Source organism: Contarinia nasturtii, unplaced genomic scaffold (genome assembly GCF_009176525.2).
Source record: "Contarinia nasturtii isolate CC-2019 unplaced genomic scaffold, AAFC_CNas_1.1 Cnas_scaffold_5581, whole genome shotgun sequence".
Lineage (NCBI taxonomy): Eukaryota > Metazoa > Arthropoda > Insecta > Diptera > Cecidomyiidae > Contarinia > Contarinia nasturtii.
The window spans coordinates 41,636-59,429 of NW_022202852.1; the positions used below are offsets into that span (position 1 = coordinate 41,636).

The 17,794-nt window shown below is 35.4% G+C and overlaps 1 protein-coding gene and 1 long non-coding RNA gene across 3 annotated transcripts in view; one reads left to right on the forward strand and one right to left on the reverse strand.

Moving 5' to 3' along the window:
- Window positions 1-17,794, reverse strand: part of LOC116351503 (BAI1-associated protein 3-like) — a 41,888-nt gene that overhangs the window by 17,284 nt on the left and 6,810 nt on the right. Inside the window, exon 1 of one of the 2 annotated variants that reach the window (XM_031783609.1) lies at window positions 11,627-11,923. The exons of the other annotated variant lie outside the window; for it this stretch is intronic. The gene's annotated coding sequence lies outside the window, so the exon portion shown is untranslated. Of the gene's footprint in view, window positions 1-11,626; window positions 11,924-17,794 lie in introns of those variants that run through there. 2 annotated transcript variants of the gene reach the window in all.
- On the forward strand, window positions 16,358-17,209 carry LOC116351504. Its single transcript, XR_004202156.1, has 3 exons — window positions 16,358-16,480; window positions 16,579-16,670; window positions 16,774-17,209. It is a non-coding gene; the product is annotated as an uncharacterized LOC116351504 (long non-coding RNA).

A 17,794-nucleotide genomic window follows, 5' to 3' on the forward strand; every position in this document is an offset into this window, starting at 1 on the left:
AAGTTTAGTGCCACTAGTAAAGTATTTTGTGTGTAGTGTGGAGTATTTATTTTCAGCCATAGGTGATTCCATTTGAATTCAAAACACTTTCAATTTCATGAATCATAATAAATGTGAGTCTTGGCCAAACAGTGAACAAGAAAGACGAGCTACGAAGCAAAACAAATTTTATTTGACCACAGAAATGTTGAAGAGAACACTGACTCATACACACAAATTACACATAATTTATATAAATGGTACTGTAAAACATGTGCGCCGCGCCATACAATCAAAATTTATGAAAATTAAATAGGGAATCAAGCTTAACTTTGGCGCTCAGAAAATCAATAAATTATTTTCTTGCATGGGGCTGCAGTTTCCAAGGTAATCTCTGCAAAAGATGTAAACAATTTACAGAGAACGAAGGAGATAAAGAGAGAGAAAACAAAATAAACATGGTTTGTAAAAAAAACAAATATTCGTCAAAATAAAATAAAAAATACAACTTTTTACATCTGAATCTGACCATATTGGCTAGATTGCTAGACGTGCAACGGATGTTGCTACAGTGAATCGTAACTGTTGTTGTATATTTGCTCAAAGCGAACCAACCACCGCCAAACAACACACGGACAAATGATAATTTCAACAATTTATGCTCGATTCCAACTACTAGGTAACTCATCGCATGAAACTCTTTCTGCAAACGTAAACAAATTTGATTTTGGCTGGGAAAAGAAAAGAGTATGCCGTAATGTACAAAAATAAATCTTGCTCGTTTTCTTGAAAATATGGGAGCAAAAAAAAAAAGAAATGTCAGCGCAACGCAATTGCAAATGTAAGAGAATGATTCATTCGTTAGAAGTGTAATACATTTGAAATTTATGGATGGAAAATATTATTTTTCTTGAATCGTCCTTTTGCAATGCAATAAATAGGTGAGTTTATTGATAGCAAGGAAGTTGTTGTTCTGGCTGGTTTTTTCATTCGGTTTTCTTTTTAGTATATATGATAAATAGCAAATATCACTCTATATATGATGACACATTTATCTTTTTCTTGCAGTTATTTTACATTCGACGGCAATAAAATTCAAATTTAGTGTAGTACATGAAGTTCATATTTTTTTGTTTTCCGCTTTTTGGTGCGAAAGCTATCGTAATATAGACAAATTGAAATGAAAACACTTGATACAACCTACTTATTTGAACTAGCACAATTGAAAGAGGTGAAGGCGTCTTCTCCCATCCTCATACATGCGCGAGGGGGGGGGGAAAAACTTTACGTAATTTCCTTTAGGGTATCGAATATATGATTGTACCAAAGATATTGACATTTCTAGGGTAATTTTGGGGCGCTCTATCGATTTGCATCATTAATTTTTTCATCCGACCTCCCCTTCCCCCTTTTTGGGGGGGCTATGTTTATTTTTTTACCCCCAAAATATATATAGACTTCCATTTCAGTGTCTAGATGTAAAACACCACATGAAACTTCGACCCTACCTAGGGTACTTTTCAGTCCTCTATCGATTGGCACCATTGGTTTTGACCCCCTCTCGTACCCCTCCCCCCTAGAGGGGTGCTCCGGTTTGACTCTTCGGACCCATATTTAAGGTCTTTGGAGTGGAAAAACACCCATTACCCTTCACCCATACCCGGGGTATTTTTCAGTGCTCTATCGATTGGCATCATTGGTTTTGACCCTCTGATCGGCCCCTCCTTACTTTTTGGGGCTACCTATTTTTCTTACTCCCCAAATATTTATAGACTCCCATTTGAGGGCCAAGGACACAAAATACCCCCCCTCATACTCAAGGTATTTTTTGATGCCCGATCGATTGGCATCATCAGTTTTGACCCCCTAACACCCCCTTACCCCCCTTTTGGTTCCTATACGTCGACCCCGATTTAAGGTCATTGGGGGTGAAATACCCCCGGGGTGTGTTCTTACACCCAAGGTAGTTTTCAGTGCTCTATCGATTGGCATCATTCGTTTTTTTACCCAAAGCCCCTTAACCCCTATATACAGACCGTCTTTCTTTACCCAAACTGGTTCTATACCGCAATTTAATGCTCGGACCAAAAAATTATGCACTATAATGTTGTTCAGAATGATGAGAGAAATTTTTTGGGTCACCTGCCCTCCAAGTCCCCCCACCCCCCAGGGGGGTCGGGGGTCAAAAACCCCCAAGGTGTGATTTTTTTGACCTGAAACCCCGAAATTCGGACTCAGCGTGCCAAAATACCTTAGAATCGATATTTTTCTCATCCGCTATTGTGTCTAGACCCAGTGCCCTCCATTTGGGGTCAAATCCTTCAAAGTCGATTTTTCACTTTTTCGGTCCGGAATTTTGTACCAAAATGTATGACCAACTATAGCTAATTTTTTGCGCACATTTCATTTTTGCCATTGGGCTCCCCCTCCCATCACCCCCAATGGGGGTCCCCCTACAAAATTCACGAAAATTTCCAAAAGTATGAGGGGGGGTATAGGGGGGGTATTTTGTGTCCTTGGCCCTCAAATGGGAGTCTATAAATATTTGGGGAGTAAGAAAAATAGGTAGCCCCAAAAAGTAAGGAGGGGCCGATCAGAGGGTCAAAACCAATGATGCCAATCGATAGAGCACTAAAAAATACCCCGGGTATGGGTGAAGGGTAATGGGTGTTTTTCCACTCCAAAGACCTTAAATATGGGTCCGAAGAGTCAAACCGGAGCACCCAATGGGTCAAAACCAATGGTGCCAATCGATAGAGGACTGAAAAGTACCCTAGGTAGGGTCGAAGTTTCATGTGGTGTTTTACATCTAGACACTGAAATGGAAGTCTATATATATTTTGGGGGTAAAAAAATAAACATAGCCCCCCAAAAAGGGGGAAGGGGAGGTCGGATGAAAAAATTAATGATGCAAATCGATAGAGCGCCCCAAAATTACCCTAGAAATGTCAATATCTTTGGTACAATCATATATTCGATACCCTAAAGGAAATTACGTAAAGTTTCCCCCCCCCCTCGCGCATGTATGCCCATCCTCCCAATTAAAGGTATGAATCAAGTATATTGTATGTATTGATCACCGCAGACATGTTGCCATATAATTTGGTGCGTTTTTCGCATTACTTTGATTCAAATTATACATGAACATAATCAATACTATTAAATATTCATCAAAATGACGGTTTCAATATGGTAATATTGGATTTTAAATTGAACGATATTAAAGGTCGACATTACTTCGTTTTCTTTATCATCATCATCTAATTTCAAATACCTTTGTGTATTCGTTCACCAAAATATTGAATTCCCAAGAAATCGAAATTATACAGATATTTGAATCGGCACTTTGCATCCATTTTGAAATGTATTACACATTATATTACACACGTATACAGAAGGATCATTGCGTTTGTCGGTGCGGCTTTTGGTTGGGTAAGTTTGTCTTAAAAACAGTTACAACAACAAAAAACCAATACGAAAATCGAATAAAATGTACAACAGTGAAATTCTTTCACTGATTAGAATCAGCTTCAGTGTAATTTTCTTCATTTCCCATGAACATTGTGCACATACATTTTTGATGTATAAAAACCCAATTGCATGATGTTCATGTCGCATGGGCCGCAAGCAACTATTACGTATTATTATTAAACTTGTTCATTTGCAAAGAGAGCGAATGAATAAATAAAATGGGACAAAAAAAAGAATTATCGCAACATGATTTCTTAATCCAATGAAAATATGCTTAAAATGAAGAGCAACAAGCACATCTGCTAAACGCAATTTGATGTAATCATTCCTTTTTTTTCTATAAAATTGGTTCAATCAGCAAGTCCGTCCAACATAAATACACATACTCCATTCACTTTTAAAATTATATCTAAATATTTATTTGTTGGTGAACTCAAAAGGGCACACCGAAAAATAAGCAAATCGAATGACAGAGAGAAGATTGAGGTGGAATGGAGAGAAGAATGAAAGTATGCAAGAATAGTGTGCTTTTTGCGATGTAAATCTAATTTGTCGTGGTTTCAATTCTAAATGTGAGTTAAAGCGAATGAGTGGCATTGAATGATGAAAGTTTCATTTGTGCACACGAGCCCCTTCGAGATATATATAAATGAAAGACCGTTTATGATTAGCGTCACGGAATTTGAGCGCAGAGCAAAAAAACCATAAAATGTGTATATTCGTGAGAAAGAGACGGTTGGCAGAGAGGGTGTGTGGAGAGAGGAAGACGGGGACCTAGAGGGAACGTTATTTTTCTCATTCCTGAATCACTTCACTGCGAATTCAAGCACAGAATGTGTTCGCCTGCATATGAATGAATGCGTCGCAACGCTATCGATATGGTAAATAATGTTGTGTGTCAATTTTGAATCGAAATTAGATGGATATTTGTCATTTTCTACTATTTGAATACATCAAATGATTAATGGAATTCCATTTGAATTTTATTAAACTGAACCAAAAAAAATGAAATGATTTTATAGATCAAAGTATTTTCATGCGTATCATCTTAGCTCTATGCTACCTTTTCATTGTTTTCGTTTTTTTTATGTATTTGTTGGTGGCGTCTGTATGTTTCTGTCATACATGAATCGTATGTATTGATCGAATAAATATAGAATTTCGATATTCGGTGACAAAAATTGAGTATGATATATGCTTGAGAGATGTGATCATCATTTTTTCGGCTCTCCTTTCCTCGATTTCAGGCGAAAATATTTATGTGTTGCGTACACGGATGCTATTTTGGGCGGTATGTCGGTCTAATTTTAGATTTATTCCCATCAAGTTCGATGGAACGATTTTACGTGTCGCCATTATCGTCATTGCCTGAACTTAACATCATTTTCTTATTGCTACATAGTATGTGTGCATGTGATTCTATTCCAATTTAAAGTCATTTAGATTTGTACGTTGTGCAAATAATGGGTCTCATGGTGTGCATAAATAGTTTTGATTGACGGAGAATGAGTTTTCCATCACAATGTTGAAATGATTATCATTTTGATGTGAATTGAGACGACGTTCATATTCACCTGATGACATCTATTATATAAACCCACTCTTTCTCTCATACACTCGCTCACTCTCTTTCACACAGAATTCTTAGCGTTGCTTAATAATGTCGGATGGAAAGAGTTTGAGTAAAAAAAAGAGAAGAGTAAAATGAGTGTCCGAGATCAGGTTGAATTACCCGTAAGTGCAACGCAATGGAATGATTTCATGAAAATGCGAAATGGCAAAATGGACATTTGACATGACAAAATGATGAAGCAATCAGGCGACAGACAAAAATGAAAACCAAAAAAGAAATACAAAACGATCCATGGTTTTTTTCTCTTTGTTTTGACGTACAACCAAAACAATAACAAAAAAGAAAAAAAAACTTGTAATGTACACGATAGATGTTATTTGATATGACTTTCATGTACGATTATTTTATACACGTTCGCTTCATATACATGTCGAATCAAATCGCTGTGGGTACATCACCAGTACTTCGATTGCTCTCGTTCGCATTGAAAGCGCAAATAATCGATGTAAAATCGTTTTTTAAACTAAACGACTCCCCAATGTTATTTTCATTATTTTTTTTTTGTGCGCAATTCGTATCGTGTACCATTTCACAACAGTATGTACAGACAGTTTCGACAAGAATGCTTCCCTTGTCGTTTTGATTGCCATTCATCTGATTTTGCTAATCGTTTTGGCATTGCACGAGAAATAAATGAGTCGAAATGCGGTAAATAAGTCAAATGATAGAAATAGACAAAACGAAAGGATAGCGAGAGGAAAAGGTGGTACGATTCTTTTCGTTCGATTCAACAAAATAATCATGTGATTACTGTACTGTTATGAGTGTTTCTGCTATTTTTCCGTTCTTTTGTAGGCTTTTTTTGTTACCATCTTTGCATTTATTTTCGTTGTCACCGTTTGGTATTTACTGTTCGACTTTCAGTTTTCTCTCTCTCTCTCTCTCCGTGCCTTTCATTATTGAAGAATGTTTTGAATATTTTGCAATCTCTCGTTGAGACGGAAAGGTTTGAAACAATCCCATTTGACGAAATTAGAAAAAGGACACTCACAAGATTGAGCGGGAGAAATTAGCAACGAATGATGAATGAGGAAAATCTCAACGAAAAATATGATTGACAGAATCAGCTGAAATGCGAAAAACTCATAAAGTACACTCTCTTGTGTGTGTTTTTTGCATCTAATTTGAAGGCAACATCGCCGACGATGACGACGACGATGACGACGATGAAACAGAAGAAGCATGAGTAGTTAATTATAATTGATGTGATTTATAAGGTGAAATTTTACAGCAAGACAGATGAAAATGGCTATACTCACGCACAGTAATATTTCTTGTTGATGTAAATTAAAGCGGAACGAGAGCGAGTGGAAGGAACAAAAAATGACCGTGTAAGGAATTAAGGAATTATGGGTCCATTTCTGTTAAGCATAAAATATAATAGCGCTCATTTGAAAAGTCGCTCAAAATATGATTAGATATTTTGCGTTTCATTAAATTATAAACAAAATCGCTAAATACTACGCAGTTAAATGAATTATTGACCCTTAATCTCACTCCATTTGCCAACAAAAAATGTAATGTTTTGTTGGGTGAGTTTTTTTGTTTCGTTCCTTCGCTTTTTTTTCGCTCGCAAAATTACTTGTTATTGTTCTTTGCTTTGTTTTTCGTATATATAATGTGGTGTATTTTTTAAGTGAAATTATATGCTCGACAAAACACAATTTTTAAATTCAAAAAACAAAAAAATTCTAAACATACAATAATATTCAACGGACCACAGCATCGAAAAGTTTTGCGAGCCAGAGCATAAGAAGTGACATTAAGAAATTTGAAATTATGAAATATGAAGAAAATAAAATTATACAACATTTCATTGATATTGAAGACGACATTGCGTCCTACTCATATTCCCTCAAGGCAAATAACAAATTCAGCATCAGCAGTAGAAATAATAACAATAACAGTACAAGAACGATATATTCAAGCATTGTGTGTAGTTGCGAATACGCTCGTATATGTTTGTATGAGTAATGTTTATGAGAAATTCCTCAAAGATGTTCTTTTCACCTGAATGACTTAAACATTATAATCATATATCATGACGAACTCATTATGTTTATATTGGGCAATACTCAAGCTGAAAGCTTGTCTCATGCTCTCATTTTTCTTTGGCCGTAAGCGTAATACGTTGTTTCCAAACATATACACATGCATGTGGAGGGTGGTAATTGTTAAGTGAAGCTTAAAAGACAGTCGAAACACACATTTTCTTTCATTTTCCCACTCTGTCATGTAGAAATGTTCGTTGCATGTACATTGTACAGTGTACAGGCATCAAGTCATATTTCTATGATTGTTCATCATAAGTGCCTTACATAATTCACTACTCGGCTCGTTTTTCTCGCTTATAAATGGAATGTAATCGTCAATATTCGTATATTTCACTTGAGCGTTAAGCTGACTCTCATCGAAGCTTTCTATCATTTGTTGATGATTTGCACTTCTGTTCCGTGTTGTTATATAGTTTTGTTGTGCATTTAATTACGCAGTAGTAAAAGCTGACTGTCTTTAGACCTCTTTTAAAGTTAGGTTTTGATGACACAACAGCAACCAGTCGGTTAAACAGTCAGTTAGTCGGCCATTTCAGTCGTTTGCCTCTCATCCATTCATCGTCATTGGAAAGAATAAATTGTGTTTTGTCTGCACGATGGATCTTGATCTATCGCCAATTATTTCTCATCGTCTGAGTGAATTGTGTCGAGTATGTACTTTGTATTAGTAGTAGTGGCAAATACCAGATTTTCGTTTTTGCTCCTCCAATCGACTGACAATCTCTTTGTTGTTATCCACTTTTATGAATTCCATCGATATTTGTTTGCCTTCTTGGCTTGAGCACAACTTGAGATGAATCTTGTGTATGAGAAAAGTGGTTTTTTCACCACTAAATGAACAGGTCGCCATTTCAACTGAAGATTTACGCGTTTTACATTTAAATATGCATTACACATGCTTGTCAATTGATGTGTGGAACTTTTTAATTTCATTTCGTCAAATTTTGTGGAATAATTTTATGAGATACATTGTATACATATATTATATCGTCACCGTGAACATATATGACGATGAAAGGCATATTCTATCGAAACCACCTCGAAAATGCTGCGTGAAATTGAGTTTTGCGTGAGCGTAAAATGTTTCTCGAAACGTTGCGTTTATTACACGTCAAATACACCGTAAGTATCATAATGTAAGCACGCCGCGTTCGATTTCCATAACATATGCCATACTATACTCAAGAAAACTAATTAAGTAAAGATTAGAAAAGCAAATTCTTGTCCCATAAATTATATGTCGTGTGCGTTTCGCATTGTTGCTAAAGCGAAAAATGTTTATATGATTCACATAATATGCGTGTGAATACATTCATCGGTTATAATGGTATTCGCTGACGATACAATATTCACAGTCGTGTTTCTCAATTGACGTGCGGGCTTTCATTGGAAAACGAATGAACTACACGCGACTTCACAGTGTACACAACATTTTACTACACGGTAGTGGATTTCTATTGTATGCAAAATGTTAAATGAGTGTATATATACATATATGACATTAAATCTTAATAAATGCTCATGAAAACTTTACGGTCGATTTTTTTTTTATTTCTTTTGTTGCTTTCTTCATTTTAGTTGTTTGGTGCGGCTGCTGTTTATGTTTTGTTGATATTGTGTTGTTAAAATTGTGCACTGTTACTGTGAATTGGTCAGGCGATGATTGTGTTAAACACGCATTTTCAGTTAGCCAAATGGCGTAACGTTATTAAAAAAAATATGCGTGAAAGTCGTCCAACAGCGCCGATAAAATAGCGTACATGAAAATCAATTTGTATAATCAACGATGGAAGGAAATCATGAAGACAAAATCCGACAGCATCAAAGCGGCTAATGTGATTTTGTTGAGCGAAAGCATTCTGTCGACTTTTTTTGCTCTTACTCATGCCGTCAGTCGTTATAGTAGCGTTTTTGTATGAATGTATGCTACCCGATTGCAAAATATAGTCCACGCAAAACGTGTTTAAAAGCATTTCAGTATATTTCCATTGTCGCTGTTGGAATTTTCATCCTGACAATGTATAACACGTATAATAACGTTGTGAGATTGTAATGATTTTTGTTGTTGGTCGGTGAAAAATGCGATGATATCGATGGCTTCTCGACACTTTACAAAATTCATTTATTGTTCGATTTAATGCGTTGTGAACTTTACGAATGGCTTCCACTCAGAGAACGTGGAAATTGCAACAACAAAAACAACAGCAATAGAGCGTCAGTATCGAGCACAAAGAAACTATTATGCTTAAACAATGAGAATGACAAAGAATGGATCAGAAAAACGAATACCGTGCTTTTTTTTCTGTTGATGATGTGGCTGCTATGATTCTACAATGCAAAATCCACACAATTTTTTTTTTGACAAAAGAAGGAAAAAAGTGCCAAGGCGATGACAACAGTATTCTTTCATCGATCAAATAGAGTCTTTGAAATCAAAAACTGTGACCATCGGTATAAGCATATGCTATATCCGCATCATTAGCGCATACACATATACATCATCAAAGCAATGAAATTGAGCGTTTTTCGCATTATTACTGCGTATGGAATGCCAGGCATGGCTCGAATGTGAATTAAGTTCCCAGAATTTTTGCTCTCATTTCGATCGTTGTATGAGAACGAGAAAGCGGCACCAATCATCATTATCGTTATCGTGTTCAAACCAATGTTTTTTTTTTTGCATGATCAAAAAAGGGAATCGCCATCAAAGTATATTGTGCAGACTTCCAATTACGCATCCATTGAATGTTAATATAATTGAAAAATTCTTGGAATTGAATGGTTAAAATTAAACAAGGTCATAGTCATCGGTTTGTTTCCTTCTCTCATTTCTCACATTTTTGATAACAACAAGAAAAGTGGTTTGTTTTTGTTAGATATTGTGATTCTGTACATAAAATACTTGGCACAGATTGACAACATGTTTACAACTTTTTTTCCCCATTTTTCTTTTGTATTCCTTTTTATTATGAACACCAACTTTTGGCATTATATACATACACAAATTTTATCAAACGTTCAAATATGTGACATTTTAAAAGGAGCACTCATATGCTGTGAAAATTCGTACGAAATGAAATGCAGAGAAGAAGAGAGAAATAGAAAGATTTTTATGAGACTTTTCTTTTTACGACTCAATTTTCCTGTCATTCATACATGTAATCGTGTATATATTGATAAAGCCCATCGTACATTCAATTCATGCCTCGCCAATTTCCATTGAGGATTTATTTTGGCATTTTCTTTTCAAGTGGGAATTTTTTTTCTTATTTTTTTTGAAAAACTGAAATATGAAATTCAAAAATTATGCGCTCGAGAGCGTGATCATCCTTCATCATTGTGAATGCGATGCGTATGCTTTGGCAAAGATGTGCATAAAAAATGCACACACATCTCTTTCGCTCCTTCATCGGAATGATAGCAGCAAATAAGCCAATCGAGTATACATAATATATATGTAAGTGGTTTTTCTTTCGATTTGCTGCGAACGAATTTTCTTCGTTCATCGCAAAACATGGACATTTTGAAGCCACTCACACATACACTAGCACCGCGCTAAACCAACTAGACTCTCTCTTTCTTTTTTTTAAATTCTCGCCTCGGTAAAATTCGACTAAACACAAAGCTCAAAAAAAATAAATAAATTCAACTTCTTCACAAAGGTTTGGTTTGTGTGTTATAGTATAAGGCGAAGTATATGAGTAACACTGTCTATAAAAATATCCAGTTTTGCCCAAAAAATAGCAATGAAAAATATATGCATGTATATATATGTACGAACATATAAATAACCTTCACCTGAGGGTCTTTCTGATTGTGCGCCTCGTCGAATTCTATAAGTGCGTTTCTTTAAATTCCAATATTGCTTTGACGGGCTGTAACAATGTCAAAGTTGCTCGGTGTTCTTTTTTTAAATGTAAAAATAGACAAACATGATGACAAAAAAACAATATCACTCTTTGAATGGAGTGTTACTACGTATCGCTGGTTCAAAAGATGTGCGCAATTGTGTGCACTAGTGTGTGCAAACAAAGTTGCAAAGATTTTCTTCTCGAAGCCAACGTGCAAATTGACGTTTTTTGGAAAAGTAAACGATTGCATCGTACGTTGAGATGGCAATGTTTGACTTAGTTTTCATTTGGGCAAATTGCGCATCAATCAGTTTGTAATATACGAGTCAAATCACATTTACGTTGCATGCATGAATGTATGTAATTTAGTCTAGGATAATGACACTTCAAGAATGTATACACATGAAGAATTTCAATTTTGATGCATTTCCATTGCTTGGCGATTTGTGACTTTCTTCTACACTTAACTCGAATTTTTCTGCTGAAAATGTAGTTTTCTCGAGAGTATTCATCTCAATTTATAAATGTATCCAAAAAATGACCCTTCAGCACGTTCACACATACACGCACGCAATCAACGGTGGCCAAATCGTTTCACATGCAATGAAATAAAGTGAACGAAAGTTCGACATGCTTACCTGCCGCAGCTGCTACTGCTGTTGCTTTAATAGTCATTGGATATCCAACATTTGACCCAATAAATAAACTGTACTCAAATATTAATCGCATCAAAAGTATAATCGAATTTATTTCGGGTCTGAATGCGCTAACGACTCCATTTTGCTTCCAAACCGTTCCAAACAAAATAACAAATAACAGCCAATTAAGTAAATTCAGCTAACTTTTTGTTAGTTTAAAGCTATAACTTCATTAACTCGATGCTAACTCAGTAAGTGAGTGTGTGAGTAAGTGTATATATTCAGTGTTGAATTACTTCCGCCATTGAGCCAAAGTAAAGTGAAGGGAAGTGAACCGAACCGAGCCGAAAGCCGGACACGTTTACACAATGAAACCATATTCAGTACGATATAGTTGAATCTACAAAAGATTACCAAACATGTGACACTATTCACAATCCCATCAAAAATAACTTAGCATCGATTATAAAACCCAACCGACCCAATATATTTAAGCATAAATGGCCTTCTCACAGACGCTCAATATTCATCAGCCATATTCAGCATACGACATAGAAACTTCAAAATATGTGTATGAACCCTTGAACCTTGCCTTACACATGCAACATTGCGCAACATTTGACAAAGCCAAAAGCCCCAACGAACTAACTTGGAAAATGCTTTTTGTTCACAGATTGTGTTGTCAACTGTGCGTCTTTTCATTCTATCTCTCTGTCGCTCGTTCTTTGTGCAACCTCACGGCCGACTAAAGTTTTAATTATATTAAGAAATCATCGTCTCTAAATAAATCGATAATGCGAACATTTCGTTGTGTCGTTCAATGCATATAAAATATTCAAAAAGATTCCTTCATCTAGTACTCGTTTATTCTATAAACAAAAGCAATGTTAAACCTTTCTCATCGTATAATTTACATTTGCATTGTACTCCTTCAATGGAGCGAATAAAAAAGGTAAAGAGTTCACAGCCACCGCACACATTCGATTCCATTAAGTTTGTAAGTTGAGGGCAAACGAAGAAGCGAAAAAAACAACAGTTTTTTTTATAGTGCTGTCATTGCATTTAAACCACACACTTATCGAAAAATCTATATCAGGACAACTTTGTGATTGTACATTTCTTTTGTGGTCAACCAATGGCAGTTATGAACATTTTCAATTTTCATGCGCATTTTCAATTGCAAAAACCAAAATGCCCGAAATGGTTTGTTTTTTCATTTTCATGCTTTTAAGCGATCGTTGGTGTTGCTGCTTCTGCTATACAAAATATGCTATATAAAGTATCCCAATTTCTGGTCTATAATTGGCGTTTTTTTTGGGGGGGGAGAGAAAAAGTTTTCAAATGGTAAACTCTGTCCGAAACACATTTGTGTGGTACATTAAAGTTTTGCTGAATATTAAAATGAATATTTTATTGCAGTCATATTCGAAATTGTTTTTGGATACATTTTGTGGGCGAAGGGCGCGATGTGTACGGCAAAACTAGCATTTTTTTGTCCAGCCAGAAGAATCATGGAAAGTCAATTATGGCCAGCTCGCCATGAATGTAGATTAGATGTCTGCGACACAATCCACCAGAAGGGTTGTGAATAAGCTTTTACTATTTCGAATTTCTTTTATGATTAGTTGACTCATTTAACTCTACGGATTTGGTTTTTGGAATGGTTGAAAACTGTAGTCGTCATTTAATGCCATAAATGTCATGGGACATTTCGGTTCTATACTGTACAACATAACACACACCGAACATTGACTTTTCTTATAAATTTTCGAGCAGCTATCAGCATATTTGAAATCACCTATAAATGCGTACACACGTATTATATGAGCAAAAGAAGTTAATTTCGTTAGACATGTTCGTTCGCGTAGGAAAATATATTTGCGAGAAAGGATAGCAGTAACGCACTCAAACACATAGCATATTGCAAAGTTGAAATGTGCGTACACATAGGGTGTATTGATAATGGTAAAAGTACGATATTTACATGCAAATAGATAATTTCTATAGTTAAAAATTTGTTATGCCATTTGAGCCGAAAAGATGGTCCGAATGTTTTTATGAACATTTTGGATTTTTCATTGAAATTGGCACTAAAATAGCAGCAAATGACTGATTTCTCACGTATGAATACGAATAAGAAAAGCTCCCAAAGTCGTAACTGGAGTTTCATTCACGTTAGAATGATAATAAACGGAAAAATATCCATTTGATACATATATCCGAGGTGGGAACCCTAAATTTTTTATAATAAGAATCATCTATTCACATCAATTTCCATTGGCTAGGGACATGTAAATTTGACACTTTTACATTTATCGATGCACCCTATCGTACATAATATGCATGCGATTCAATGAAATCAAACGAATGAATTGTGAAGCTGCAAAATGAAAATCATATTTATTGTTCTTTTGTTCATCGCAAAGCGCTTTACTTTATTTGATTATTGTGTATGGATGCGGATGTGTGTTTCTGTGTGAAGATCCCCCGATTTCACTTTCACATCAGTAGTTAAAAACAAAGCAAAAAAATAAAATAAAACAAGCATGTGCCTTTGCTACCAGTCGAAAAGTTACACTCAACATCACTTCGAGCTAATAACTAATACTCTCGCTGCTGGCCCCCAAAAATAATAATGTGTGGCGTTAAACAGTACTGTGCATGCATGCAAGTGATCCCCATTGGAGCAAAAATATTTTGCGTTTGTCGGTATAATTCTTGAAATAAGCGACAGAGAAAAAAAATGTATGGAACATCAACCATTACACACTTGGGGCAATGTTACATAGTTACAACACACAAATGTTTGGAAATTCTAGCCATCTATTTGCTTCCATTTCATTGTGGCGCACAGGGAGCACCGAATGGAAAGTACAAGGTTTTCGATAAAATAATGATTTAGTAAGGCGAACGCGAACCCATTCGCTACTATGTGAAACTAACAAACAAATAAAGAAAAATAAGCAATAAGTGTTTGAGCACAAGAGTGAGTGAGAGAGTACATGACGAAGACAAAAAAAAAAAACAAATAATCATCGTCAACCGCGCAATAGTTTGAAGTTCGCTGTAATTACACGGTGTTGGTAAATGCAATGTGTTTGCAAAATTCATTCGCTTCTCAATGCGTGGGGTGAAAGAATTAAAATCGCCCGTCAATCGTTAAGCTCAGCAAATACGAATGCCAAAACAAGTTATAATTACTACAACGAATGCACAATGGGTATTCCAATAAGCGATGCGAATTTCCTTTTTATGCGTACTGTGCAAATCTAGCCGTCCATTTAAGAGAAAAAGCAAATAAAAATAAGTAAGCGACAGCAAGAATGCGCGGACGAAATAAGTGTGATGAAAAACCAGATAAAGAAATGAGGGAATGAGAAGAATAGCATATTTTTCACATAACTTGGATATTGTGACCAGTTATGGTGAACTCAGTAACACTATCACCATCAGCTACCACCAATATCGATGCCAACTCCATCAAATCAAAACCAATACATATAAATATACAGTGCGTCGGACGTCGAACGCCATCGCATTCAATACAACAATAATAATACTTATTCCTTAATGGTATAACTACCGTCAATCTTGCTCAATTGAGCGTATTATATTTTTCCATTGGAAATATTATGCGAATAAAAAAATACACGCATTTGGTAATGACAGCGCGTCTAGGTACTCGGCACTCTTTACGATGTCTACATGGTACATATTTATATATAACTGGCTAATAAGAAGTGGCTAGAAGAAATACCAAATGCAAAAGGAAGGATAAAATAATCGTACTCAACACACAGAACGGAAATGGAGTAAAATCAAAACAATTCGGAAGTATTTTCAATTTCGATGAGCACACTTTTTTTCGTTTTGGCTAAGCTATTCTTTATTGCTTTAATCCATTTATGAGGAGGCGCGCGCGAGAAAGTACAAGCAAAAAATAACGAACAAAAATACATAGCCCATTCACTAAAAATCTCTTCATGATTTTTTTTCTCAAAGAAATTCGATTTCGGATTTCGAGAAAAAAAAACAAGAAAAAGAAAGAAAATTGTATGCAAAAGAGTTATATATTTCAATTGAATATTTCCATTTGTTTTATTTACTGGTGTGAGACTTGATGTCGGAATTGAACTTTAAAGCATTTTTATAAACAATAATCGCATCGCATACATAAACATTTCTCTTTTCGATTGTGTTTACATAAAACGTTTCGACAGACTCTGTGTGATAGCTATGTGTGTTCGTTGATTAACAGTATGCTTCGTAAGCAATAACAGCATTTGATACAACGTATTGATTATTCATATGCATTTCTGTCTACATAAACATTATGTATCACTCTGTGTATTCACTCAGATTTTTCTTAATTTGCTTGTGTCAGCAAAATTCAAATTTCAACCGAAAATCACATATCTTTCTTTGTTTATAATTTGACATTTCTCGCCGACGTTCATTTTGCTTGTTACTTCAAATGTGTACGGTGCATTGTGTTGATTAGTTTCAATCGTAACATTTCAGAAGGAGTTGTTTTGTAAATCAGAACACAATATATTCTGATGGTGAAATGAAAGTGACTAAATAAATCGTTTTCTTCGACAACACAAATAAAATCTCATTTTCATATCAAAACGTTTGAAAAACAGTTTCTGTTCATTTTCAAGATTGTGCTTCAAACCAAGAGTGCTATTATGCTATTTTACAAATAATATTTTCATACGGTGATTTACATTTCGATTTTGATCATCGGCCATTTTTAATAAACGTTTACTTTTGTCGATTCAACAATAATTCCCTATAAATTCGGGTGCATTTTTGAGGTGATTCCACAGTTTAGTAAAGAATTTCACAGCAGTAAGCGTCTCTTTGACCGCTCTATATTTGTATATATATTTTTCAAATGAAAAAGTGTTTTAATTAAATTTATGCAATTATTTAATCTCTCTCGCTAGCCTTGTGTTCCAATTGTCGACCATTGCATCGTGAATACAACATTTTCGAACGCGCTTTTTGTCATTTTGCAGTGAATGTGACAGTGTTGTTGGTAAGTACTCAAAAACGAACCATTTTTCTTGATTTTTTTTGAAGTGATCAATGGACTGTGTGTCATGAATTTGACAATTTTTTCGTGTTTTTTTTCTGAACAGATTTAATTTTCATTACAATGAAGAGGAGACGTGCAAAAATAAATTCAGCCTTTAAGAAAAATACGGCAAAATTGAACGACAATGAAGAGTTGCGATCGATAAAACTGTCAGCGCCATCGGTATTCAAGTCTGAATATTCGGAAGCGCTAACAGAGCATTTTTTCCATAAATGCTACAATGGTACAGTAATATGCTACCTAGGTTCGACATTGTTTTTATATGTTGTCAACCTTGCAGCAGATAACGATGATCGGCAATATTTCATTGACAGTGATGGAAAAAATGTTATACGTGAGTGTTTCGTCGCCGTATCACGAGAAAATTTGGAAAATCCAAAACAACCGAAAATACCACGTGGATTCCTTGAAATGATTGCCGATGATCAATTTGAATGGCCAAGTAGGTACCAAATGGGCAACGCATTTGAATACTTGAATCAACAATATTTGTAAAATGTTACGACAAATTTGACAACGCATTTAGATAATATATTGGAGAACTTCTTGCAAATGATTCGCTATAAATTGAACGAAGACCCTAATCGGCTCATAAAATTTTGATGGCATTGACATAAGAAATGCAAAGAACAATCTTATGTTCAATCAAGATTGTACCGGAGGCGATCAACACCGAACGAACAAAATGAATGAGTTGTATGAACAAGTCGCCGTACGCTGTTTACCATCATTTCGCGAACGTTTGTCAATGATTGAATACATCGAGAAAAAGTGGTTTGAATCGTTGTGGTTTTTCATCTTCATTCAACGTGAAATAAGTATATTTTTGGAAGAGCATCACGATCTTGTGCAATTATGGCTACGACACCAACGCCATCCGCTTTTTTATTGCAAACCATCCAAGCCATTGCCACCAAAAATAAGAAATTTCACCGTCATACCGATATGTGACTCGCAGTTGAAACACATTAAATTCGATCAAGTTGATTTGATGAGCCTGCTGGCCCAATGGAAAGTTGTGCCGAAGATATTTAACAATGATCATGGAGGGCATAATATGTATA